Source organism: Trichechus manatus, unplaced genomic scaffold, assembly GCF_000243295.1.
Source record: "Trichechus manatus latirostris isolate Lorelei unplaced genomic scaffold, TriManLat1.0 scaffold00074, whole genome shotgun sequence".
Taxonomy (NCBI): Eukaryota; Metazoa; Chordata; class Mammalia; order Sirenia; family Trichechidae; genus Trichechus; species Trichechus manatus.
This window is the reverse complement of record NW_004444010.1, coordinates 6,163,991-6,190,263: the sequence shown is the minus strand read 5'-3', so window position 1 is coordinate 6,190,263 and position 26,273 is coordinate 6,163,991. Positions and strand designations below refer to the sequence as shown.

At 38.5% G+C, this 26,273-nt stretch overlaps 1 protein-coding gene across 4 annotated transcripts in view; it reads left to right on the top strand.

The window, feature by feature from the left end:
- ARL15 (ADP ribosylation factor like GTPase 15) overlaps window positions 1-26,273 on the top strand; it is a 540,185-nt gene that overhangs the window by 263,122 nt on the left and 250,790 nt on the right. The window lies entirely within an intron of this gene.

Genomic DNA, 26,273 nt, shown 5'->3' with positions numbered 1-26,273 from the left:
ATTAGCATGTTTTATTGCTATCACATGGATTTTAAGATTGTTTTTTAATATATTAGAAAGATACTTTTAAAACATTTTGTTTTGTTTCTGACCTTCTTATGGAAGTGTATTATTATTAGTTCTACGTTATCCTGTTAAATCTCTTGGGTTTTTTAGGTATATAGTCATCATCTGCAAATAATGATCATTTTGTTTACTTTCCAGTGGTTATACCTCTTATGTCAGTTTCCTGCTTTATTGTATTGGCTAGAACTTTAAGAACAATGTTTAATATTTGTAGTGGTAGTAGAACCACATTAATTTTTATATCCTCAGCATCTAGAGTAATACTTGGCACATGAAAGGTACTCAGAAAATGTTTGCTGGAGTGATTTTCTTGAATTTAGCTGTCAAGAGCTTTAACTCTAGTTGACAAACTGAAAACAGTGTGCATAAGTAACAGTAGTACAAAATGGAAAGTTACACATGATATTAAAAATTACAGATAATAAACTACTCTGGTTCTTTAGTGGAAAAAAAGATTATATTAAAATGCAGTAAAAGGAACAGTTTTGTAGAAGGGTGGCGCTTAATGCAGGGCTTGAAAATGAATTATATTTGGACACATAGAGACTGGGAGAAAGGATATTCCTAGCAGAGGGAAAAGCCACAAGCAGAGGCAGCAGCATGTGGAAACCATGAAGAGGATAAGGTGAAAATGCAGGCAGTTCTTTTTGGGCTGTGTAGAGGTTCTGTGAAATAGCATGGAAGGATTTAAAATTAGAAAGGTCAGTTGGGTCAGACCATCTAGAGCCTTGAATGGCAGGCTCAGCTGTTTGACCAATGCTTCCTAAGGTTTTTCACATCATCAGATGCATAGAAAGTGATAAATTTTTATGGCATATTAGTATGATCAGAAACTGTTTTTATTGTTAGAGGTGATGATAAGAGATGTGAAGGAGCATGTATCCCAGGCCCCACTAGATACCTCAAGGGCTACAGGGATCTCAGTACATGTACAATCCAGCCAAGGCACAGCCATGTTAGGAAGAAGGTGAGATTTATTGTTTCAGGTTTTATATAGTCATATTTCTCTCAAAATTTAATTTAAAGCTGTTTTGAGCTTTCTGCTAAGTAAGCCACCTCCTCCACTCCACAAATATATACACAATTTTCCTTAAATGTGTCACATTCTTTTCTAGTTCCCAGTTGAAGTATCAAGAGGTACATTCATTTACTTTTCCTTCAAAATTGTGGCTTTTAATAGCAAGAAGAGATAAAAATCTACCTGTGTTCCAAGTTCTTTAGTTTCCTACCTAGGTTGTAGTCACCAAAGAGAAATTCTAGATTTCTCTAATCTGTATCATCATACTTGTTTTATCGTACTTGCTTTTGATTTTATGATCCTTTTGAAGAATAATTACATCTCAGTACTATTTAAGTTGAATTTTAACATGAAATTCTCTCAAGATTACCTCTAATCAGTCCCCCAATAAGTAAATATATTATTGTTAGATGCCATCTAGTCGATACCGATGCATAGTGACCTTGTGTACAACAGAACAAAACACTGCCCGGTCCAGCACCATCCTCGTAATTGTTGCTATGTTTGAGGCCATTGCTGTGGCCACTGTGTCTGTCCATCTTGTTGAGGGTCTTCCCCTTTTTCGCTGACCCTCTGCTTACCAAGCATGATGTCCTTCTCCAGGGACTGATCCTTCCTGATAACATGTCCAAAATATGTGAGATGAAGTCTTGCCATCCTTGTTTCCAAGGAGCATTCAGGCTGTACTTCTTCCAAGACAGATTTGTTTGTTCTTTTGGCAATCTATCGTAATTCAGTATTCTTCGCCAAAACCATAATTCAAATGCATCAGTTCTTTTACGGTCTTCCTTATTCATTGTCTAGCTTTCGCATGCATATGAAGCAATTGAAAATACCATGGCTTGGGTCAGGCACACCTTAGTCCTCAAAGTGACATCTTTGCTTTTTAACATTTTAAAGAGGTCTTTTGTAGCAGATTTGCCCAATGCAATATGGCGTTTGATTTCTTGACTGCTACTTCCATGGGCGTTGATTGTGGATCCGAGTAAAATGAAATCCTTGATGAAGTCATATTTTCTCTGTTTATCATGATATTGTTTATTGGTTCAGTTGTGAGAATTTTTGTTTTCTTTATGTTGAAGGGTAATCCATTCTTTGATATTCTTTCTAGGAACTAATAATATATGGCTCTGAAAGAATAGTTGATCAAATTGTTACACTCCACATCTGAAAGAGTTATAAAAGTACCTTAATGAAGTGATTTTTCTATGAATAATTTCCCCTAATTAAAGAAACTAGTTGAAGATACCACAGTACCACTATTTTATGATGTTATATCTTTATTGGTTGTTGCATTATCAAAGGGGGTACTTCTCGGAGCACTTGCTTTTTCTCTCTTGACATTTAACCAATTAAATTAATTAAGAGTATAAAGTAGATTTGGATATAATATTTTTAGATATATTATTTGAAACCTTACAGTTTGATTTTCTAATTTAAGACTTACAAATCGTTACATGTTATTCTTTTCACAAGAGCACCTTATTTCTATGTTTCGAAGATGGCTGAAGCTATACTTTTAGTTCTGAAATGTTATTTGAACAACTGGATATTTGATAATATTATGAATTTATAGTTAATTTCCTTTAAATATGATAATTGTATCTTGGTTATGTTTGAATAAAGATATATACCATTTAAAGATATATACAAAAATATTTATAGATAAATTATATAGTATCTGAAATTTGCTTCAAAATAATATGGGGAAGAGAGTGGTTGGGAGTGAGATGGGATAGGATTGACCAGGATTGGTGGTTGTTGAAGCTGGGGGGGTGATAGGGTTCATGGTACTTTTTGTCTTTGCTAGTATATGTTCAAAAATTTCCATAATCATAAATGAAAACATCAGGAATATAGTTAATCATTTATTTGATGAGCATCAGAAACCCAGGGCTGTTGAGAGGGGAGTGGCTGTTCCATGCTGTACTAAATCTCAACTACTGTTTTTTATCTTTTGTTATATCCACCCCCACCCCTTTTTTTAAATAACTATTTTTCTCTTCTCTCTTCTCTTCTCTCTCCCTCCTTCCTTAGTTTTTTGACTTGCTCTCTATTGCAGCTCTCTTCTTGCTACTGTCCATGTTCCTGTCTTGGGTGGATTCTGTCTCTCCCTTGTCTTCCACATAATGATTTACTTCTTCTAATATGCTATGAGCAGGGAGCCAAGAAACTAAGTGTGATCACATTTTTTTCTAGGCAAGATTTCTTTGTGGGCCTGAGGGATTTTTTAGAGTATTAAACATGTGAGCTTTAGGATGTTAATTTGAGGACATTTCTGTTGGCTTCCCTGTGGCTTCTAGTTTCTAGCTATATTCTGGATAGTTGAGGCCTCCTGTAAATGTTTAGATATATTGTACAAGCAGTCACTGTGTTAGGAGGTGCAAGGAAAGGGTTGGGTTTTTCTTACATGCAGTGATAATGATGTTGGTAATAAAATTAATTTTATTTTTAACTCATTTAAAAGAAACTTAACTTTCTAGATTTTGTCATTACTTTAAAACACAGAAGTGTAAATAAGCTTTTATTAAAAATATGTGTTTCTGAAGAGTAGGTTGAAGCCTAAATGACATAGTGTCATAAAGATATTATCAATTCAGTGACTTGCTAGACTATGAATTCATGAGTCAGGGGCAGGGGGAGTGGCATGTCTAATAGGTTCACCACTGTATTCCTGGTGCCACGTATTATATAGAAGCCACTCAGTAAATATTTGTTAGTTGATTGAGTAAACATGTAATATAATCACATGGCTATTTTTAATTCATGAATTGGGTGAACATGATATGCCTGTCCCTATACTAGCTACCTGAAACATCCAGAAGATATGGTCTCAAAGCATAAGTACAGGAAGCTGTCAGCCCAGGGCAGTCATAAAGAGCTGGATATGTAAACCAAAAAACCAAACCCATTGCCATCGAGTTGATTCTAACTCAGCAATCCTACAACATGCAATATTAGAAGTGTCCTAATAATTTCCTACAATTTGCTGCACCCATATAATGGAGAAAGCAATTTTGTAAAAATAAAATTATGGAAGGCTTCACAAGGGAAAGAATGTTTAAATTCCGACTTGAAATGTAGGAATTTTCTAGATAAACCAGGAGTGGAGCAGAGGGGAAACAGCCAGAGGAAAATGAATGCATGGTGGAGTTTCAAACTGTCGAAGAGTGTGACAGTTCAGTAGAGAGGAGGGGACAAAATTTAGTGATTGACTATTAAAATAAGGATAAGGGGTTAAAAATAACAACAAATTATAGTTTGTATGGCTGCCAATCCCCTGACAGGGAATTCAGGAGAAGAAAGCAGGCTGGCTTGGAAAAGCGTACCTGGTAAGAATGAGTTCATTTTGGGACAAGTTGAGTTTAAATACCTGGGGAACATCTAGAAGGGGATATGTGATAGAAAGAAATAAGTGTATTAGTGCTCAGGAGAAAATTAGATGAGAACATTCGAACTGAATGTTTTCAGAATAGTAGAGGTAGCTGAGACAATGTAACAAGAATGTGTAATGCAGGGCTTCAAATCTGTTCTTCTCGGTTTAATCATGTCTAAGGAAGCAACACCAGAATAGACCTGAATTTTAAAAATTTGGGTGAACCAGAACCATAACCAGAATGGGAAAAATTACATGTTGAAGCCCTGTGAAAAACTTAATCTCCCTATTAGTAAACAAGGGCAGCATCTCTGTTGCATAGCAACCAAATCTTTTGCCCATCACATTTTGTGCAGAGTTGGAAACAGCAGTGTCCTGCTCAAAGATGGCAGCTGACCACATCACTTTAAATCTTTTGTCACTCTTCTCAGTCCTGGCAATAATCCAATCTCATGCATCAGTCTCCTGAATGGGTTCACTATGTCTCTTCTGAGTCTCCCATTCCAGGGCTTCAACCTGTAATTTTTCCTGTTCCAGTTATGGTCCTGGATCATCCAAATTTTAAAAATTGGGGTGTGTTCTGGTTTTGCTTCATTGGCCATGACTGAACGAGTTTGAACTGATTCAAAGTCCTGGTGTAATGTGAGAAGAAGGTGGTTGCTGAACAGAATTCTGGGGAATATCAGTAGAAGTAATTCTTAATTGAATATCTGTGCGCATTAAGGGCAGAGACCATGTCCCGTTCATCCTTCTTATCTGTGGAGCACAACACAGGATGGTACCTAACACTTAGTAAGCCCCCACAGCAAATTTTTTTTTTAATGTTGTCTTTGAAAGAAGCATTTTGAGAACGCAGTAAATGTTATTTACTAGAGCAGTAATGAGTTGCAGTAAGACCTAGGGTATGTTATTAAATGTTTTCCTCCTTTAGCTTATTAATCTACATTTGGAAGTTTCTATCTAGCTGCAAATTTATTTTAAAGTTTGCGTTAGTTATCTATTGATGTGTAAAAATTTACCACAAACTTAGAGACTTAAAACAACACACATTTTTCCTCAATAAGTTGAACATAGGATTACCATTGTTGTTGTGTTGTTGTTAGGTACCCTCAAGTCATTTCCAGCTTATAGCAACCCTATGCACAACAGGACGAAACACTGCCCGGTCCTACACCATCCTCACAATTGTTGCTATGCTTGAGCCCATTGTTGCGGCCACTGTGTCAGTGCATCTCGTTGAGGGTCTTCCTCTTTTTCACTGACCCTCCATTTTTCCAAGCATGATGTCCTTCTCCAGGGACTGATCCCTCCTGATAATGGATAGAATTACCATATGGCCCAGTAATTCCACTCCTAGGTATATACCCAAAAGCACAGAAAACAAGTATTCAAACAAAAACGTGTACATGATTGTTCATAGCAGCACTATTCACATTACCAAATGATGGAAACAACCCAAATGTCCATCAGTAGATGAATGGATAAGGAAAATGTATGATATCCATACAATGGAATATTATTCAGCCATAAAAAGGAATGAAATACTAATACATGCTATAATGTGGATAGACTTTGAAAACATTATGCTAAGTGAAAGAAACCAGACACAAAAGGCCACATTTTATATGATTCCATTTATATGAAATATCCAGAATAGGCAAATCCCAAGAGACAGAAAAAAAGATTGGTGTTTGCCAGGAACTGGTAGAAGGAGGGAACGGGGAGTTACTGCATAATGAGTGTGGGGATTCCATTTGGGATGATGAAAAGTTCTGGGACTAGATAATGGTGATGGTTGTACAACATTGTGAACGTACTTAACACTAAAATGGTTAAAATGGCAAATTTTTTGTTATGTCTATTTTACCAAAGTAAATATTGCTTTAAAAACCACATATTTATTTTCTTATATAATCTGGCCAAGGCTTAGCTAGGTCCTCTGCTTCAGGATCTCTCCTAAGGTTGTAATTAACATGGCAGACAGAGGTCTCATGTGAAGATTGGGCTGGGGAAGGATCCCTTTCTAATCTCATATTGTTAGCATATTTCAGTTCCTCAAGGATTGTTTGAGTGAGGGAATCGGTTTCTAGCTGGCTGTTGGCCAGAGGCTCCCCTTAGTTCCTTGCCCCATGTACCTGTCCAGTGTACATATGCTTCATTAAAGTGTGCAAGCCTAGAAGGCAATAGATCTACTAGCTAGACGGAAGTTACAGTCTTTCACAACCTAATGGAAATGACATCCTGCCATATTTTTGTCATATTCTGTTGGTTAGAAGCAAGGCACTAGGCCAGCCCACACTTAGAAAGAGAGGTTTACACAGGGACATTGATCAAGAGGTAGTGATCATTGGGGGCCATCTTACAGCTGCCTGCCACAAACTCTAAAGGTTAACTTTCACCATATAAAGTTTCTGGGAGATTTCTGTAATTTATGTTGGGATGACCATATGCTTTTGCTGATAAAAACCATTCTTATGTACACCCAAAAACATTTATTGAGCACCTATGACCATGGGGCCCGTGGCAGGTATAATGAAAGAGAAGATGTAGTCCCTGGCTTTTTGAGAATATAAAATGTGGTTCATTCTTTCAGCACTGCCGACTTCTGTAAAGAAACAGTTTGCTTAAACATTGATTATTAATAAGGATGCATGACCTTAGATCGATCTGTGTGCTAAGACTTTCAAGGTGTATTTGTGTGTGTACATATTGAATGAAATGATCTGATTCTTGAGGTTTATAGCAAGACCATCATTTTCTAATTAAGGGAAGCTATGAATCTTGAAGAATACAAACCAAAGAATGGGGATGAGGTGGAGAGTGTATTTTTCCTCTGCTAATTTTGTTGTTGTGTTTCACCATTTGTATATAAAAAAGAACTACTCAAAATAGCAATAAGTCTTTGATAAATATATTGAAAACAAGTTTTTTTATGGACATTGATCCTGCACCAGAATGGCAAACTTAGGCAGATTGGCATACTTTTATACATGTATACCTATAATTGTTTTCACTTATCTAGAGTAAGAAGGTCATGAAAGGAGTGGCGTCCTTATTAGTCAGCTATGAAAATAAGTCCTAACCTAGAATCAGAGCTTTAAGAAAATTCAGCATTGTGGAACCCTAGTGGATACCTAATAAATATTTCTTCTAATGTAGTCTGTTCTCTTCCCACAGGCAAGTATATTCTTGAACTATCCCAATCTAAATAAAAGTTAGACAGTAGGCTTAGCATCATTTAAATTATGCTGTCTCTCTCTTTTCTTTTGAGCATGTCCTTCATGGGAAACTGTATTTGGAAGTGAAGTGCTTGGCCTCAGGCAATGTTTTTAACTCATTTGCCTTCTCTTTGGCTAGAGAAGACGGATTCCTAATCTTTATTGTGTTGTGACACCCTATTTTGTGTAACCCCCTGTTCCCAAGTGCTGTATGACACACACACTTATATTTTTAAGTTAATTAAAATTAATTTCATCTCGAGAATTCCACATGCTACTTGAGATAATTGGACACATAGCATCAAAGATGGAAGGTTGGCAATTATTGATTTGTTGATATGGGAGGTGTGTGGACATCTGTTTAATTGTATATGTGATGTAGTGGGCTAATCTCATTTTAATATATATTAATTGAGGGCCCTTACATAAGGGGCTATTTAAAATTCAGATTCTTGGGCTGCATATATTGTAATAATCTTCCTAGGCATTGAAGTTTGTGACCACTGGGTTAGAATTTCAAAATAATGAGACCAAGAAGATTAGTTTGATTCTTATATGGACCGCTTAGTTTTGAGATTGCACCCCCAACTCCAGCTGTCCTGTCTTTGAACATGAGATAGATAGGGTGAGACAAAAGAGAATTCAGTGTAACACTTTTATTCGTGCTGGAACACAACTCCAAATTTATGTCTAAGTTTTAGTAGATCTTAAATGTCTCTTTTGTCTCTTAAAGACAGTGAGTATCTATAATTTTAAAACCTCTATGGGGTCTCAGGCCCCTTCATTCTCTTAAAAGTTATTGAGACCCCTAAAGAGCTTTTGCTTATCTGGCTTATATCTATCAATATCTACTATGTTAGAAATTACAGCTGAGAAATTTTCAAAATATTTTAAAATTCCTTTACTATTAACAATAATAAACCTATTACATGTTACAAAATAACATGTTTTTATGAAAATTATCAATTTCCAAAACAGAAACAACAATAATGAGAAGAGTGGCAGATCTTTATAATGTCTGGCTTCATAGAAGAGAACTGGATTCTTATATCTGCTTCTGCATTTAATCTCCTGCTGTATATTGTTTGGCTTGGTGTATATGAAGAAAATCCAACCTCACATAGATATGAAACTGGAAAAGGGAGAACTGTTTTAATAGCCTATTTGATAACTGTTGATACTCTTCTTTGATACTACAATGAAATTCTTCAACAAGAAATAGTTTCTGAAAGGTCAGTTGCAATATGGAACCTGAAATCATATTGAGGAACTTTTGTAGTGGGTTATATTAGCATCCATTGGTCTGTCTTGCACATTGAATGGATCTTTTACCCATGCTTGGTTTTGTATCATCATGCATTGATCATTTGGAAAATACTGATTCATTGAGTTATACAGATCTTTCAATTGCTGTCACATTTCATTATAAATATGTGTTAATATCGTCACCCATCTCATCACTGAGAAGTGGTCAAGCTCACAGTGGAGAATATAAGTTTTCCAAAATTGTAGTTTTTGCTTAAAAGCAAAAAACTTGCTTGAAAGCAAATTGTATCATTGGCAGCAAATTTCACTGAAGTGACAAGCTTGCACATTGATTTTCAAGAAAATGTCTATCAAATACCCAAGTCTGAGTAATCAGTTTGTCCGTCGGTTGAAATTTCAGGTGAAAATGGAGTTCTTGAAGGAAAAAAAAAAGCAACTAGTTTAGCTCACAACTCAAACAGTAGCACAGGTACTTTGGTCTGTAGCAGAAATGCTTCTTGTGTACTTCCCATTTTGTCATACAAAATATAAAAAAAGACACAACCAAAAAAATAATAATTTTTACTGTTTTATGAAGGTTGTTTTTAATTGAAACTGACTTTTTCTCCCCTTCAAGTATGTGATGGACAAGAACACAGGGACTGCTAGTTTGGTGCTGTTGCCTCTGTTCATGCTAAGTTGCCAGCAGTTTTACTCACCATTGCTTTTGCACCATCAGTGAAAATGTCAACACAGTGAAAAGGGCAAATAATTTATTAATGTAATTATGAAAATAGTTTTTGTCTCCTAGACCTCCTTAGAAGTCTGTAGGTGGTGCAAATGGTTAATGTGCTCAGCTGCTAACCAAAAGATTGGAAGTTCCAGATGTGCCTCAGAGGAAAGACCTGGCAATCCACTTCCAAAAAATCAGCCATTGAAAACCCTATGGAGAACAGTTCTACTCTGAGGCCCATGGGGTCACCATGAGTGAACGTTCACTTGATGGCAATTGGTAGATCTCTTTGAAGGGTCGCGAAGAGCCCACAGGTCTTGGGACTACACTTTGACAACTGCTGCTTAATGTTAGCAGACTTATTGCTATCTTCTGCCCTAAACTACATGGATATTTCATAAAGTCTTGATTTTTACTTCCACCTAATAATGATTGCACTTTTTGTGCTCTCTGCTGGTCAAATGGTCCAAATTGACTTAAACATGCTATTCTTTGGGTAACTAAAGGGGGCCCTGTTTGTGTCCCACCCATAGGTACATTTCCATGGGCACCAGCCTGACTTCCAAATTCCAGTTCCTTGGGATCTGCCTTGGTGGCGCAGTAGTTAAGCGCTCAGCTGCTAAACAAAAGGTCAGCAGTTCAAACCTACCAGCCACTCCTTGGAAACCCTGTGGGGCAGTTCTGCTCTGTCCTACAGGGTCACTATGGGTCAGAATCAACTCGATGGCAACGGGTTTTGTGTTGTTTTTTTTTTTTGGTTCTGCCTGGGGTCTTTCTCTGGCTGCTGGCACCTACTCTACCTGTACCTACTCTACTCTACCTGGACAAGCTTACAGTGTGGGAAAATTAATTTCCACCCTCCTCATCGGCCTTCAGCCAACCTCTGGTGGGTAGTAGGTAGATAAAGACCCCAACTCCTTCACCCCCGATGCCTGTTCTACATTGGTTCCCAGAGTTCCAGCAGGATAAAACTCTGGTTACCCACAGGGGTAGCTGCCTTGACAACCCTCCTTTTGTGGGTTGTCCTTTTCTCTGACTTACTTTCCCATTATGTCAATACTCATTGCTGTAGAGTCAATTCCAACTCACAGTAACCCTAAAGGACAGAGTAGAACTGCCCCCATAGGATTTCCAAGGCTGTCTTTATGGAAGCAGCTTGCCACATCTTTGTCCTTTCAGTTAGCAGCCAAGCGTTTATCCACTGGTCCTCCAGGGCTCCTTACTATGCCAATGGTGTTTTTTTCATTGACTTTTAAATAAATAGCACTCTCCTGCTTCTGGGGAAATCCAAAATAAGGCAGACACTGTTCACGTTTCCTTTGCTAGCTGCCTTATAACCTTTGGAAGAAGGAAGAACTTCTTTTTTTCTTCCGTCCCCACGGCATTTTCTAATGGTAGATCTTAAATAAATATTGTTGTTAGATGCTGTCGAGTCAGTCCCGACTCATAGTGACCCTATGTACAACAGAACGAAACACTGCCTGCTGCTACACCATCCTCAAAATCCTTGCAGTGTTTGAACCCATTGTTGCAGTCACTCCGTCAGTCCGTCTCATAGACTGTCTTCCAGACAATCTCACCATCCTCGCTTCTAAGGAGCATTCTGGCTGTACTTCTGAGACAGGTTTGTTGGTTCTTCTGGCAGTCAATAGTATATGCAATATTCTTCACCAATACCATGATTCAAATACATCGATTCTTCTTCGGTCTTTCTTATTCATTGTCCAGCTTTCATGTGCGTATGAGGCAATTGAAAATACCATGCCTTGGGTCAGGCACATCTCAGTCCTCAAAGTGACGTTTTTGTGTTTTAATACTTTAAAGAGGTCTTTTGCAGCACATTTACCGAATGCAATACGTTGTTTTATTTCTTGACTGCTGCTTCCGTGAGTATTGATTGTAGATCTAAGTAAAATGAAATCATTGGCAATTTTAATATTGCTTATTGGTCCAGTTGTGGAAATTTTTGTTTTCTTTTCATTGAGATGTAATCCATTCCGAAGGCTGTGTAGTCTTTGATCTTCATTAGTAAGTTCTTCAAGTCCTCTTCACTTTTAGCAAGCAAGGTTGTGTCATCTGCATATGGCAGGTTGTTAATGACTCTTCCTCCAATCCTGATGCCCTGTTCTTCTTCATACAGTGCAGCTTCTCAGATTATTTGTTCAGCATATAGATTGAATAAGTATGGTGAAAGGATGCAACCCTAACGCATACCTTTCCTGATTCTAAACCACACGGTATCTCCTTGTTCTGTTTGAACGACTGCCTCTTGGTCTATCTACAGGTTCCACATGAGCCAAATTAAGTGTTCTGGAATTTCCATTCTGCGCAATGTTGTTCATAATTTGTTATGATCCACACAGTTGAAAACCTTTGCATAGTCAATAAAACACAGGTAATCATCTTTCTGGTATTTTCTGCTTTCAGCCAAGATCCATCTGACATCAGCAGTGATATCCCTGTTTCCATATCGTCGTCTGAATCCAGCTTGAATTTCTGGCATTTCCCTGTGGATGTACAGCTGCAACTGCTTTTGAATTGTCTTCAGCAAAACTTTACTTACATGTGATATTAATGTTATTGTTCGGTAATTTCCATGTTCTACTGGATCACCTTTCTTTGAAATGGGCATAAATATGGATCTCTTCCAGTCTCTTGGCCAGGTAGCTGTCTTCCAAGTTTCTTGGCATAGATGAGTGAGCACTTCCAGCATTGCATCTGTTTGTTGAAACATCTCAATTGGTATTCCATCAGTTCCTGGAGCCTTGTTTTTTGCCAATGCCTTCAGGGCAGCTTGGGCTTCTTCCCTCAGTACCATGGTTTCTTGATCATATGCTATCTCCTGAAATGGTTGAACGTCAACCAGTTCTTTTTAGTACAGTGACTCTATGTATTCCTTCCATCTTCCCTTTATGCTTCCTGCATCGTTCAGTATTTTGCCCATAGAATCCTTCAATATTGCAACTCAAGGCTTGATTTTTTTTTCTTCAGTTCTTTCTGCTTGAGAAGTGCTGAGTGTGTTCCTCGCTTTTGGTTTTCTAACTCCAGGTCTTCGCACATTTCATTATAACATTATACTTTGTCTTCTCGAGGTGCCCTTTGAAATCTTCTGTTCATCTCTTTTACTTCATCATTTCTTCCATTTGCTTTAGCTACTCGACATTTAAGAGCAAATTTCAGAGTCTTTTCTGACATCCGTTTTGATCCTTTTTCTTCTTTGCTGTCTTTTTAATGACGCTTTGCTTTCTTCATGTATGATACCTGTGATGTCATCTCACAACTCATCTGGTCTTTGGTTATTAGTGTTCAGTGCAGCAAATCTTGAGATGGTCTCTAAATTCAGGTAGGATATACTCAAGGTCATACTTTGCCTCTTGTGGACTTTTTAAAATTTTCTTCAGCTTCACCTTAAGCTTGCATATGAACAATTGATGGTCTGTTCTGCAGTCCGACCCCTGACCTTGTTCTGACTGATGATGTTGAGCTTTTCCATCATCTCATTCCACAGATGTAGTTGATTTGATTCCTGTGTATTCCATCCAGTGAGGTCCACGTGTATAGTCACCATTTATGTTGTTGAAAAAAGGAATTTGCAGTGAAGAAGTTGTTAGCTTTTCAAATTTCTATCATGAGCTCTCTGGCATCGTTTCTGTCACCAGGGCCATATTTTCCAACCACAGGTCCTTCTTCTTTCTTTGCAACTTTTGCATTCCAATCACCAGTAATTATCAATGCATCTTGATTGCATGTTTGATCCATTTCAGACTGCATGAATTGGTAAAAGTCCTTATTTTCTTCATCTTTGGCCTTATTAGTTGGTGCATAAATTTGAATTGTAGTCTTATTAACGGGTCTTCCTTGTAGGCATATGGATATTATCCTATCACTGACTATGTTGTACTTCGGGATATATCTTGAAATGTTCTTTTTGACAATGAATACGATGTCATTCCTTTTCAATTTATCATTCCTGGCATAGCAGGCCATATGATTATCTGATTCAAAATGGCCTATACCAGTCCATTTCAGCTCACTAATGCCTAGGATATTGATCTTTATGCACTCCATTTCATTTTTGATGACTTCTAATTTTCTTAGATTCATACTTCACACATTCCACATTCTGATTATTAATGGATGTTTGCAGGTGTGTCTTCTCATTTTGAGTTTTACTATTTAGCGAAGGTTTAATTTACTTAAAGCTCCCTAGGTGGCGCAAAATGTTTGCACTCGGCTACTAATCTAAGCTTGGTAATTCGAACCCATCCAGCGCTACCATGGAAGAAAAGGCCTGGTGATTTGCCTCCTTTAAGATTACAGCCTAGAAAACCCTATGTAACAGTTCTACTTTGCACACATAGGGTTACCATGAGTCAGAATGGACTCAACAGCAGCTAACAACAACAACAATACTTTACTTAATTATATCTTGGCTTTTTTTTTGGGGGGGGGGTGGCAGGTATCCATAATAAAAGTTTAAATATGTACACCCTAGTCCTTCCTGAATTGTTAGAATTTAATTTTTTTGAATAAGATTAAGTGAGTCTGTTTTATAGATGATGAAAAGAATCGAAGGAAACACCAATCATACAGGCTGAGGTTCTGTATGCGGGAGGAGTAAAAAGAGTTTAAAATTATTATTTCTCTCTCCTCCTCCCCTTCCCCTACCTCCTCCTTCTCCTCTTCTTTGAACATTTTCTCCGTGTGCTAGAAACCATTCCTCCCAAAGTAATACTGCTGAGGTTACCTCTATTCCCAGGCTACATCCTTTGCTAAGATTTGAAGACTCATGTACATTTCGGGTTCTCTAAAACTGGCTTAAACCTCTATCCATAGTTTCTGGGTCTCCAATTCCATTAAGTTTTCCAGAGGGAAATGATTTTCACTCCCTTACAATTTCTTAAGACTGTGGTGAGAGGATGGAAAGAGGAGACCATCTAGTCTTCTCATTCCGACTGTATCTGCTACAGCAGTAGAGGCCCTTATCCTAGTTATCTTGCTCTAGAATCCTTCAGTAGTTGCCTTCTGGCAAGCCATCTTTTTTTGGAGAGAGGTGACTGCAGCCATTCCTGTACCAGCAAGTCTCTTTTCTTTACTTGTCATTCTACTTTGTTTTTCTTTTCTGACAGGATTCTAAGTCCCAAACCCATTGCCATTGAGTCAATTCTAACTCATAGCAACCCTATAGGACAGAGTAGAACTGCCCCACAGAGCTCCAAGGCAGTGATCTTTATGGAAGCAGACTGCCACATCATTTACCCATGGTGTGGCTGGTGGATTCAAACTGCTGACCTTTTGATTAGCAGCCGAGTGCTTAACCAATGCATCACCAGGGCTCCTGCGGTATCCACTAGCCACAGGTAAATAAATTTAAATTAAAAATTCAGTTTCTCAGTTGCACTAGCCACATTTCAAGTGCTGAGTAATCACATGTGACTACCTACCAACCCACTGCCATCAAGTAGATTCCAACTCATAGCAACCGTAGTGGCTACAATATTGGGAAGCATACCATATTTTCACACAAATAACGTGTGCCTTATACATTTCTTTGACAGCTGTGCCCTCCCACCACAGGGTATTGTCCTAAGCACCACTATACCAATTTCTTTCACATGTTGCTTTAAAAAAAAGTTAGCATAGCATCCTTACTAAAATACCTTGTGAGAGGAGGACATGGTTGGCAAACAAATGTAGAAGGCGCACATTATTTGCACAAAAATACGGTTGATAAAGAATATTTTTATTATGGCAAAAAGTTCAATTTGACAGCCCTGGCCTAGAGATCAAATATACTATAAGGACAACTTTGAGTTTGTTGACTCCTGCAGGATCCCTATTATTTTTTAGTTCATTGGGTCCATCTTTCAAAGAAAAATTCTGGTTTTTTTTTTTAATTGTGTTTTAGGTAAAAGTTTACAGCGCAGATTAGTTTCTCATTCAAAAATTTATACACAAAGTGTTCTGTGACATCGGTTGCAATCCCCACATTGTGTCAGCACTCTCCCAGAACAATCATCTTAAGAAACTTATTCATAGCTTTTTTATTTAACACGAGTGAACTTAGCATTCTTTTGTTTTGTTTTTTAATTGTGCTTTAGGTGAAAATTTACAGAGCAGATTTGTTTCCCATTCAATAATTCATGCACAAAGTGTTCTGTGACATTGGTTGCAGTCCCCCAATGGGTCAGCACTCTCCCCATTTCCACCCTGAGTTCCCTGTTTCCATTCATCCAGTTTTCCTGCCCCTTCCTGCCTTCTTATCTTTGCTTTTACACAAATGTTGCCCTTTTGGTCTCATATAGTTGATTATTCTAAGGAGTGTTTTCCTCACGGGTGTTATTTTTTATTTTATAGGCCTGTCTGTTATTTGACTGAAAAGTGATCTCTGGGAGTGGCTTCAGATCCAAGTTAGAAGGGTAACTAAGGGCCATAGTCTCAGGAGTTCCTCCAGTTTCTATCAGACCAGTTAAGTCTGATCTTTTTTATGAATTTGAATTTTGTTCTACATTTTTCTCCCACTCTGTCCAGGATCCTCTACTGTGATCCTGGTCAGAGTGGTCAGTAGTGGTAGCCGGGTGGCATCTAGTTCTTCTGGTCTCAGGCTAGTGGAGGCTGTGGTTCATGTGGCTCATTAGTCCTTTGGATTTATTGCTTCCTTGAGTCTTTGGTTTTCTTCACTCTTCTTTGTGCCAGATGGGAAAAGACCAATAGTTGTATCTTAGATGGCCGCTTGCAAGCTTTTAAGACCCCGGATGCTGCTCACCAAAGTAGGATGTAGAACATTGACTTTATTAGCTGTGTTATGCTAATTGACATAGATGTCCCCTGAAACTATGGCCCCCCAGCCCTCAAGCCCAGTAATTCAGTTCCACAAAGTGTTTGGTTATGTCTAAGAAGTTTCCCTGACTACTCCCTGTGTGCTCCATTGTATATATGACCATATATGCAGCACATGTGAGTATGTATATAGAAATATCCAAAATTTAGCCTATATGTACATGTGGGTGTACTCCCATACACCCTCCCATACCTATTCAGCATACATATCTGCCTGTGTATCCACTTGTAAATTATTGTTTATTGTTACTTTTATTGCAGAGTAGTATATGTTGTAGTGTTTAGCGTAGTTGCTTTTTATTCTTGCATACCTCTCAGTGTCTTTCTTTGCCTTGGTCATGTTGTACTGATTCCCCCGTATTGTGTATTGCCTTTTCCTTCACCGAAGTTAACATGTATCTTCTATCTTGTTGATGGTTTTCCCTCCCTCCTCCTCCCATCCCTGGTAACCATCAAAGAATGTTACTTTCTACATATAAACTTCTTTTAAAAATTTTTTGTAATAGTGGTCTCATACAATTTTTGCCCTTTTGTGATTGGTTTATTTCACTCAGCATAATGTCCTCTAGGCTCATCCATGCTGTGAGATGTTTTGCAGATTCGTCATTATTCTTTATCATTGGAATCTTAGCATCCTTTTGGCTGCAAATAACAAAAATGTGCCAAAATTCCCTTTAATAATAAGTGTTTAATGTGTTCACAAGAAGCCCTGGGACACAGTGGTTAAGAACTCAGCTGCTAACTAAAAGGTCGGCAGTTCGAATCTACCAGCTGCTCTTTGGAAATCCCGTGGGGCATTTCTGTTCTGTCCTATAGGATTGCTATGAGTCAGAATTGACTCAACGCCAACAGATACTGTGCTCACACAATAAAAATACCCATTGCCCTCGGGTTGATTGCAACTCATAGCGGCCCTATAGAATCCAGTAGTGCTGCTCTATAGGATTTCCAAGGCTGTAATCTTTATGGAACAGTCTGCCACATCTTTCTCCTGCAGAGCAGCTGGTGGGTTCGAACTGCTGACCTTTTGATTAGCAGCCAAGTGCTTAACCACTGCACCACCAGGGATCCTCTGTGCTCACACAATAAAGAGTCCTTAAAATGCAAGTGGTTGGTTCTGCTCCTCAGCAGTGTTCTCCAGGACCCAGGCTTTTCTGTCTCCTTTTTCTGACATCCTCCGTGTATTGGCTGTATCTTCTTCAGGGTTGCTAGCAGAATAAGGCTGCTCAAATTATCACCCTTTCACCTGATGAAATTTAAAAGCTGAGAGAGAGACGAGGCCCTCTTTGTACATCTTTTGTTTTCAACTGAGGAGCAAATCTTTTCCAGAAGCTTCCAGCACACCTTTTCTCGGTTCCCCTTGGCAAGAAATGGGTCAGTATTTCCCATGCTGGGAAAATGGAAACCTACCATTTTTAACCCCTGATAGGCTGGCTCTGCTGGTAAGGAGTGTGAGCACTAGAAAGACTGATGTTTTTATTTTGTTTACTGCTGTATCCCCAGCACCAAGGATGGTACCAGGTTTAGTAAACATCTGTTAGATCAATGAATGAATGACTAACGAGAGAATGTTGTTGAAGTCCCCAGTGTGCCACAGGAATGAACCAGCACAATGAGGATGTGTTATGCTCCTGTCTTCTCCCCCTACTCTTGTTGTAGTACCTTGAACTAAAGTGGTTGATTAGCTCTGAGACTGAGCTCTTATATTCCCAGTCTAAGGATTCCTTATTAAATTTTAGTAAGGCAGTACCTGACCTTAGGTAATTATGACATTTGGCAACACCCTGTACCCAGTCCTTTACTAGTAAGAGCACCTTTTTGCTTTTTAATCTGAATGTACAAAACATAGACCAGGTTTGAGTTTGACATTTAACCATTTTATGTAAAAATTGTAACTTAAGTGGTATAGAGCACACAATTTTCAGTTATTAGATGAAGAGTGGCTTGAGACCACTGTTAGATGTGATGTCCTGTGTTTGTTACTTTTTTTGGATTTGATTTGTGGTGAGGAATGTTGGGATGTGGGCATCCAACAGATGTCCCTAACCTTCCCTCAGAGCACCTGGCAGCTGGGTTAATGACACATCCATTTCTCATTTAAACGTGGTGACTAAACTGTGGTCCACTAAGCTGGACTGAACAGCTGTACACCACCCTACTTCCCACTGTTGGTTTCCTTGGGCCCCATCTGGGCTTTTAGACTGAAGCCATTTTGCAAGAGGCTGAACTACAATTTAGAATTCCAAGCTCAATGTTTGTGATGAAAATTAGAAATGCTAAGACTAGGCAGAAGACTAAGGAGCAAGAGATAAAAGGCTGGTTTCATTGTTAGTAATATTACATATTATCAGGGAAGGAGCATTTTAAAAAGTTAATAGTATTTCTCTTTGGGTTTATTTCATCCACCAACACAGTCACTGGATTTATTGTCATTTTATGTCCCAGTATTTTTGGGTGCATTACATCTTCCTAAATGTGGCAAATGAAGAGTTTCTTATGAAAGAGTGGACCACATGGGTTGGATTTCCAGTGTGTCCCATGTGTTTCCAGTGGACAAGTTTCCCGAAAAAAATGCAACCAATTTTCTTCTCTTTATACTTGATTCCCTGGGTGCCATCTAACACTGTAGCCATATTTATTACCTCTGGTATATTTGTAGGCCTCAGTGTAATTAGTATTACTTTATAGAATTTAATATAAGAGGAAAAATGGCTTTTTAAATATCCCATATAGGACCTAGCTTAATGCCTTGTATAGAATAGGTATTCATTGAATTGATTGATTGTGGGAAATGTTCTTGGACATACTGAGCATTAACATATACAGCTACTTTAAAAAACGTTGCCTTTGAGTCGATACCGACTCATAGCGACCTTATAGGACAGAGTAGAACTGCCACATAGGGTTCCCAAGGCTGTAATCTTTACGGGAGCAAACTGCCATGTCTTTCTATTGCGGAGCAGCTATGTGGGTTCAAACTGCCTTCTTTTTGGTTAGCAGCTGAGTGCTTGAACCGAGTACTTTTTATTTTATTCTTAAGTTCCATTTTTACCCCCAGCTTGTGTATTAATAGCTGTTTAGCGTTATCACCTCTCTTGTCAGTGCTAGCTCCATTTGAAGCACATTAGACCTAAGGGTATTAGGTGTGTAGCCTTAGGCAAGTTACTGAACCTTTTTGTGTCTGGATTTCCTTATTGATATAATGAGAATAAATAACTGTACCTACTTCATAAGACTGTCAGGGGTAAATAAGTTCATTTATGTAAAACCTTTAGAGCAATCAATATTCATGTCAAAACTACACTTGTTGGTCAGTTCCAATCACCGGTTGGCTATGGATATTAAAAGTTTGGTAAAAATAAACAAAATCATATTAAGAGACTGTTGTTGAAGTCCCCAGTGTGCCACAGAAATGAACCAAATGGATTTAAACACCGAAGATCAAGGCTACAAACCTAATCCATTTAGGTCTAATGGGCTTAAAGTGGAGCTAGCACTGACAAGAGAGGTGATGAAGCTAAATAACTCTACTACCACATAAGCTGGGGGGAAAAATGGGACTTAAGAATAAAATACCTCCACAAATTTCAGCACTTTGATACTTGAAGTTATTGCTGTCCTGATCAGCAAGCAGTCTGTTAGAAGTAATCACCAAAGTAATGCTAATGTTATGGAAAGTAGTCTTGGTGAACACCTGGGTCATGCTGTTCTCTGAGTTAGGTTCAAACTCAATTTGTAGAGAGTATAGTTTATTTAGGAGTATTAGGCAAAGTCTAAAGTGATTTACAATATGGAATTTACAATAAAGCATATTGTATATATTCTTATTATATGAAAAATGTGTGCTATACATTATATTAATAAACTTTTTAATAAACTTATATACAGATAACATATGCACACAATACTTTTGTTGTTGTTTTAAACATTTACCACTGGGTAACCCTGCCTCCACTTTTGTCCCTCCAGCTTATGGATGGTTCTCCAGCATATGGATAGTGTCTGGATAGTGCTTGTAGCAGATGCTGTTGGTTTCCCACCCAGATCTTCTTTACTGGGCCAGTGCACCCATCTCCCAGCTGCTACGGATGTTGGCTGCTAATGACTCACACCTGTACCCTTCTCCAGGGGCCTGCCCTTGGCTGACAGGAGCTGCCTTGGAGTTGCCTCAACCAACTGTTTGGAAGATTATGAGATCACACCCCAAGTCCCTCCTACTCCTTAGGGGTGGCTTATAGCCAGTGATTATGCAAGGGTATCACAGCCCAGCCCCCTTGCCGGTGGATTGGACAACTTCTCTGTTTTAATCCAAGCTGTAGGTCTCCCCATGGGATCAGACTGTGGCTAGATTTCTGAATCTGTATCTTTACTTAACTTCTTCCCTCATCCTGTCCTGCTGTCCCCATCTTAGCTTGTGTATTTCACTCCTGGTTTCTCATGATAGCACTCCCTCTATAAATTGGGTGTACAAAAAGCCCCATCTCAGACTCTGCTTCTAGGGAGCCTGACCTAAGATATTGGTGATCTCTGTACTCCTGTTATTTTCTTAGTTCCACCATTACCTATACAACTAACTTCCTATATTAAATACTCTCTGCTTTAAATTTCCTCTTTTTTCATTTTGTTTTGTTTCCTTGGTTGGACTCTGACTGATACCCATTAACTCTGCTTATATCCCATGTCATTGCATATTTAAGATGACTCAACCTCAAATACTTAGAATCTGAAAAGTAGTTTCAAAGATTGAGTGAATTGAGTCAATTATACTTAACCTCCTAGGGCTGTTGTGAGAGGTATATGAGCTATTCTTAGTAAAACACTTAACACTGTGCCTGGAATGTAGGCAGTATTTAATACATGGTGCTGTGCTTAATAAATGGTAGCTGTTTTGTTATTTATAATATTCTTTTGAGAGACTTGCCCCACTCTGGGTTAGATGCCTCATCTCTTCCTCCCAGAGCACTTAGTGAGTACCTCAATCACAGCACTTAGTACACTTTATTACAATCTTTGGTTGTCATCCAGTGGCGCATTGGCTCTTTGGGGGAAGAAAAACCCTTTTTTGTTGTGTCTGCTGATTTTTATGGTGAAAATACTCCCGCATGGCTAATTTCAAGCTGCCAATGTGATGTTTCTGAACACAGATTTGAGAAGAAATTCACATAGTTGATTCTCACCAGCCTGTGTACCCAGCTCCAGATCCACTATTCTTAACAAGTAACTAAGTAACTAAAATATAGTTATTAACTGGTTAGGACTTAATCACATGCAGTAAATTGGTGAAATACCTCAATATCAAATTTTTCTTATGTAACCAACAAAAAGACCTGGTGATGCAGTGGTTAAGCGCTTGGCTGCTAACCAAAAGGTCAGCGGTTCAAACCCATCAGCCACTCTATGGGAGAAAAGACCTGGCAATCTGCTTCCACAAAGATTATAGCCTTGGAAACCCTATGGGGCAGTTCTACTCTGTCCTGTAGGGTCTCTACGAGTTAGAATTGACTCAACTGCAGTGGGTTTTAACCAACAATATTTCTTCCATTCCGCCAATAGACACGCATAAATTATCCATGCCATTTGTGAATCAGAGTAAAGGAAGTAGTCATCATGATGTAGTGGGAAGTGCCCATGCCCTCCTTGGGCAGATCGTCTACTAAATTAGGTGCAAATCCCAATTTTGTGATTTACTGGACACATGAATAGGATCAGTCACTTCACCTCTTTCAGCCTCAGTATCCTTAGAGAGATGGATAGGATAGTCTCTAAAGTTTCTTCCTATTCTTAAAATCCTTAAAGCCTAATGAATATATAAATTCATTTCCTCAAAAAACCGTATTGACCTTTGAGTTATACATTATGTTGTTGTTGTTGTTAGGTACCTTCAAGTTGGTTCCGACTCATAGTGACCCTATATACAACAGAACCAAACACTGCGCGGTCCTGTACCATCCTTGTAATCATTGTTATGCTTGAGCCCATTGTTGCAGCCACTGTATTAATCCATCCCGTTGAAGGGCTTCCTCTTTTACACTGATCCTCTACTTTACCAAGTATGATGTCCTTCTTCATGGACTGGTCCCCCCTGATAAGATGTCCAAAGTATGTGAGACAAAGTCTTGCCATCCTTGCTTCTAAGGGGCATTCTGGCTGTACTTCTAAGACAGATTTGTTCCTTCTTCTGTCAGTCCATGGTATATTCAATATTCTTTGCTAACACCATAATTCAAAGGCATCAATTCTTCTTTGGTCTTCCTTAGTCATTGTCCAGCTTTCACATGCATATGGGGCTATTGAAAACACCATGGCTTGGGTGGGGCACACCTTAGTCCTTAAAGGGACATCTTTGCTTTTTAACACTTTAAAGAAGTCTTTTGCAGCAGATTTGCCCAATGCAATATGTCATTTGATTTCTTGACTGCTGCTTCCATGGGCGTTGGTTGTGTATTCAAGTAAAATGAAATCCTTGACAACTTTAGTCTTTTCTCCATTTATCACAGATGCTTATTGATCCAGTTGTGAGGATATTTGTTTTCTTTATGTTGATGTATAATCCATAGTGAAGGCTGTAGTCTTTGATCTTCATCAATAAGTGCTTCAAGTCCTCTCCATTTTCAGTAAGCAAAGTTGTGTCATCTGCATAATGTAGGTTGTTGATGAGTCTTCTTCCAGTCCTGCTGCCCCGTTCTTCTTCGTATAGTACAGTTCCCCAGCTTATTTGCTCATCATACAGACTGAAGAAGTATGTTAAAAGGATATAACCCTGACGCACACCTTTTTTCATTTTAAAACATGCAGCATCCCCTTGTTCTCTGCCTCTTGGTCTATGTACAGGTTCCCCATGAGCACAATTAAGTGTTGTGGAATTCCCATTCTTTGCAATGTTATCCATAATTTGTTATGATCCACACAGTCGAATGCCTTTGCATAGTCAGTAAACACAGGTAAACATCTTTCTGGTATTCTCTGCTTTTAGCCAGGATCCATCTGACATCAGCAGTGATATCCCTCATTCCATGTCCTCATCTGAATGTGGCTTGAATTTTTGGCAGTTCCCTTTTGATATACTGCTGCAAATGCTTTTAAATCATCTTCAGCAAAATTTTACTTTCGTATGATACTGTTCGATAATTTCCACATTCTGCTGGATCACCTTTCTTTGAAATGGGCATAAATATGGATCTCTTCCAGTCTGTAGGCTAGTCTGTTCCAAATTTCTTGGCATAGACAAGTGAGCACTTCCAGGGTTGCATCCGTTTGTTGAAACACCTCAGTTGGTATTCTGTCAATACCTGGAACCTTGTTTTTCATCAGTACTTCCAGTGCAACTTGGACTTCTTTCTTCATTACCATCAGCTCTTGAACATATGCTGCCTCCTGAAATGACTGAACATCGACCAATTCTTTTTCGTGCAGTGACTGTATTCCTTTCATCTTCTTTTGATGCTTCCTGCGTTGTTCAGTGTTTTGCCCATAGAATCCTTCAATATCGCAACTTGAGGCTTGAATGTTTTCTTCAGTTCTGTCAGCTTGAGAAATCCCAAGCATGTTCTTCCCTTTTGGTTTTCTAACTCCGGGTCTTTGCACATGTCATTATAATACTTTACTTTGTCTTCTTGAGCTGCCCTTTGAAATCTTCTTTTTAGCTCTTTTACTTCATCATTTCTTCTGTTTGCTTTAGCTACTCAGTGTTCAAGAGCAAGTTTCAGAGTCACTTCTGATATCCATTTTGGTCTTTTCTTTCTTTTCTGTCTTTTTAATGACCTCTTGCTTGCTTCATGTATAATGTCCTTGATGTTATATTCCACAACTCATCTGGTTTTCAGTAATTAGTGTTCAATGCGTCAAATCTATTCTTGAGGTGGTCTCTAAATTCAAGTAGGATATACTCAAGGTCATACTTTGGCTCTCATGGACTTGTTCTAATTTTCTTCAGCTTCAGCTTGAACTTGCATATGAGCAATTGATGGTCTGTTCCGCAGTCGGCTCCTGGCTTTGTTCTGACTGATGATGTTGAGCTTTTCCATTGTCTCTTTCCACAGATGTAGTTGATTTGATTCCTGTGTATTCCATCCGGCAAGACCCCATTTATGTTGTTGAAAAAAGGCATTTGCAATGAAGAAGTAATTGGTCTTGCAAATTCTCCATTGTTGTTTCTATCACCAAGGCCATATTTTCCAACTACCAATCCTTCTTTGTTTCCAACTTTCGCATTTCAATCACCAGTTATTATCAATGCATCTTGATTGCATGTTTGATGAGTTTCAGACTGCACAAATTGGTAAAAATCTTCAATTTTTTCTTCTTTGCCCTTAGTATTTGGTGCATAAATTTGAGTAATAGTTGTATTAACTTGTCTTCCTTATAGGCGTAGGGATATCCTATTATTAACAGCATTTTACTTCAGGATAGATCTTGAAATGTTCTTTTTTAACGATGAATGTAACGCCATTCCTGTTCAATTTGTCATTCCCGGCATAGTAGACCATATGATTGTCTGATTCAAAATGGCCAATACCAGTCCATTTCAGGTCATTAATGCATCGGATATCAATGTTTATGCATTCTGCTTCATTTTTAATGACTTCCAATTTTCCTAGATTCATTTTTCTTACATTCCACGTTTGTGTCATTAATGGATGTTTGCAGCTGTTTCTTCATTTTGAGTCGTGCCACATCAGCAAATGAAGGTCCTGAAACCTTGCCTCTATCCACATCATTAAAGTCAACTTTGGTTTGAGGAGACAGCTCCTCCGCAATCATATTTTGAATGCCTTCCAACCTGAGGGTCTCATCTTCTGGCACTGCATCAGACAAAATTCCACTGCTATTCATAAGGTTTTCCCTGGCAATTTTTTTTCAGTAGACCGTTAGGTCCTTCTTCCTAATCTGTCTTGGTCTGGAAGCTCTGCTGAAACCTGTCCACTGTGGGTGACCCTGCTGGTACTTGAATACCATAGCATAGCTTCCAGCATCACAGCAACACGCAAGCCACCACAGTATGACAAACTGACAGATGCATGTTATGTTTGATATTGGAAATACAAAGAGGAATAAACGTGCTCCTGGCCCGTGATTGTATCAGTGTCTGTCCTATAACATATAAATAATGAAAATATAATTGAAGAAACATAAAACTGATGTCTTACCAGTTGCACGCCACCAAATACATTTTAATATGGACCCACCCTTTATCTTCCTTATTTAGTTAAGGCGATGAGTGTGCTCATTTTCTTTAATCTTCTCTGTGGAGTATAAAAGCTAAGCAAACCAAACTTACTGCCATCGATTCTGACTCATAGCTACACCATAGTGTTTCCAAGGCCATAAATCTGTATGGAAGCAGACCGCCTCATCTTTCTCCCACAGTTTAGCTGGTGGTTTCAAACCACTGACCTTTCGCTTAGTGGTTGATCGCTTTAACCACTGTGCCACCAGAGCTCCTATTATAAAACCAAATGGATTTAAACACATATATCAAAAACCAAGGTTTTTATCCTCCACAAATTTCAGCACTTTGATGCTTAAAGTTGTTGTGCTAATAGTTTTAACTCTTTAGCATTAAGGAATTAAGCAGTGCTGTCCCGAACAGCAAGCAGTTTTATTAAAAATAGAACCAAAATAATGCTATTATTATAGAAAGTAGTTTTGGTGAATGTCTAGGTCAGGCTGTTTTCTGAGTTAGGTTCGAACTCAGTTTTAGAGAGTGTAGTTTATTTGGAGCCCTGGTGGTGCAGTGGTTAAGAGCTTGGCTGCTAACCAAAAAGTCGGCAGTTTGAA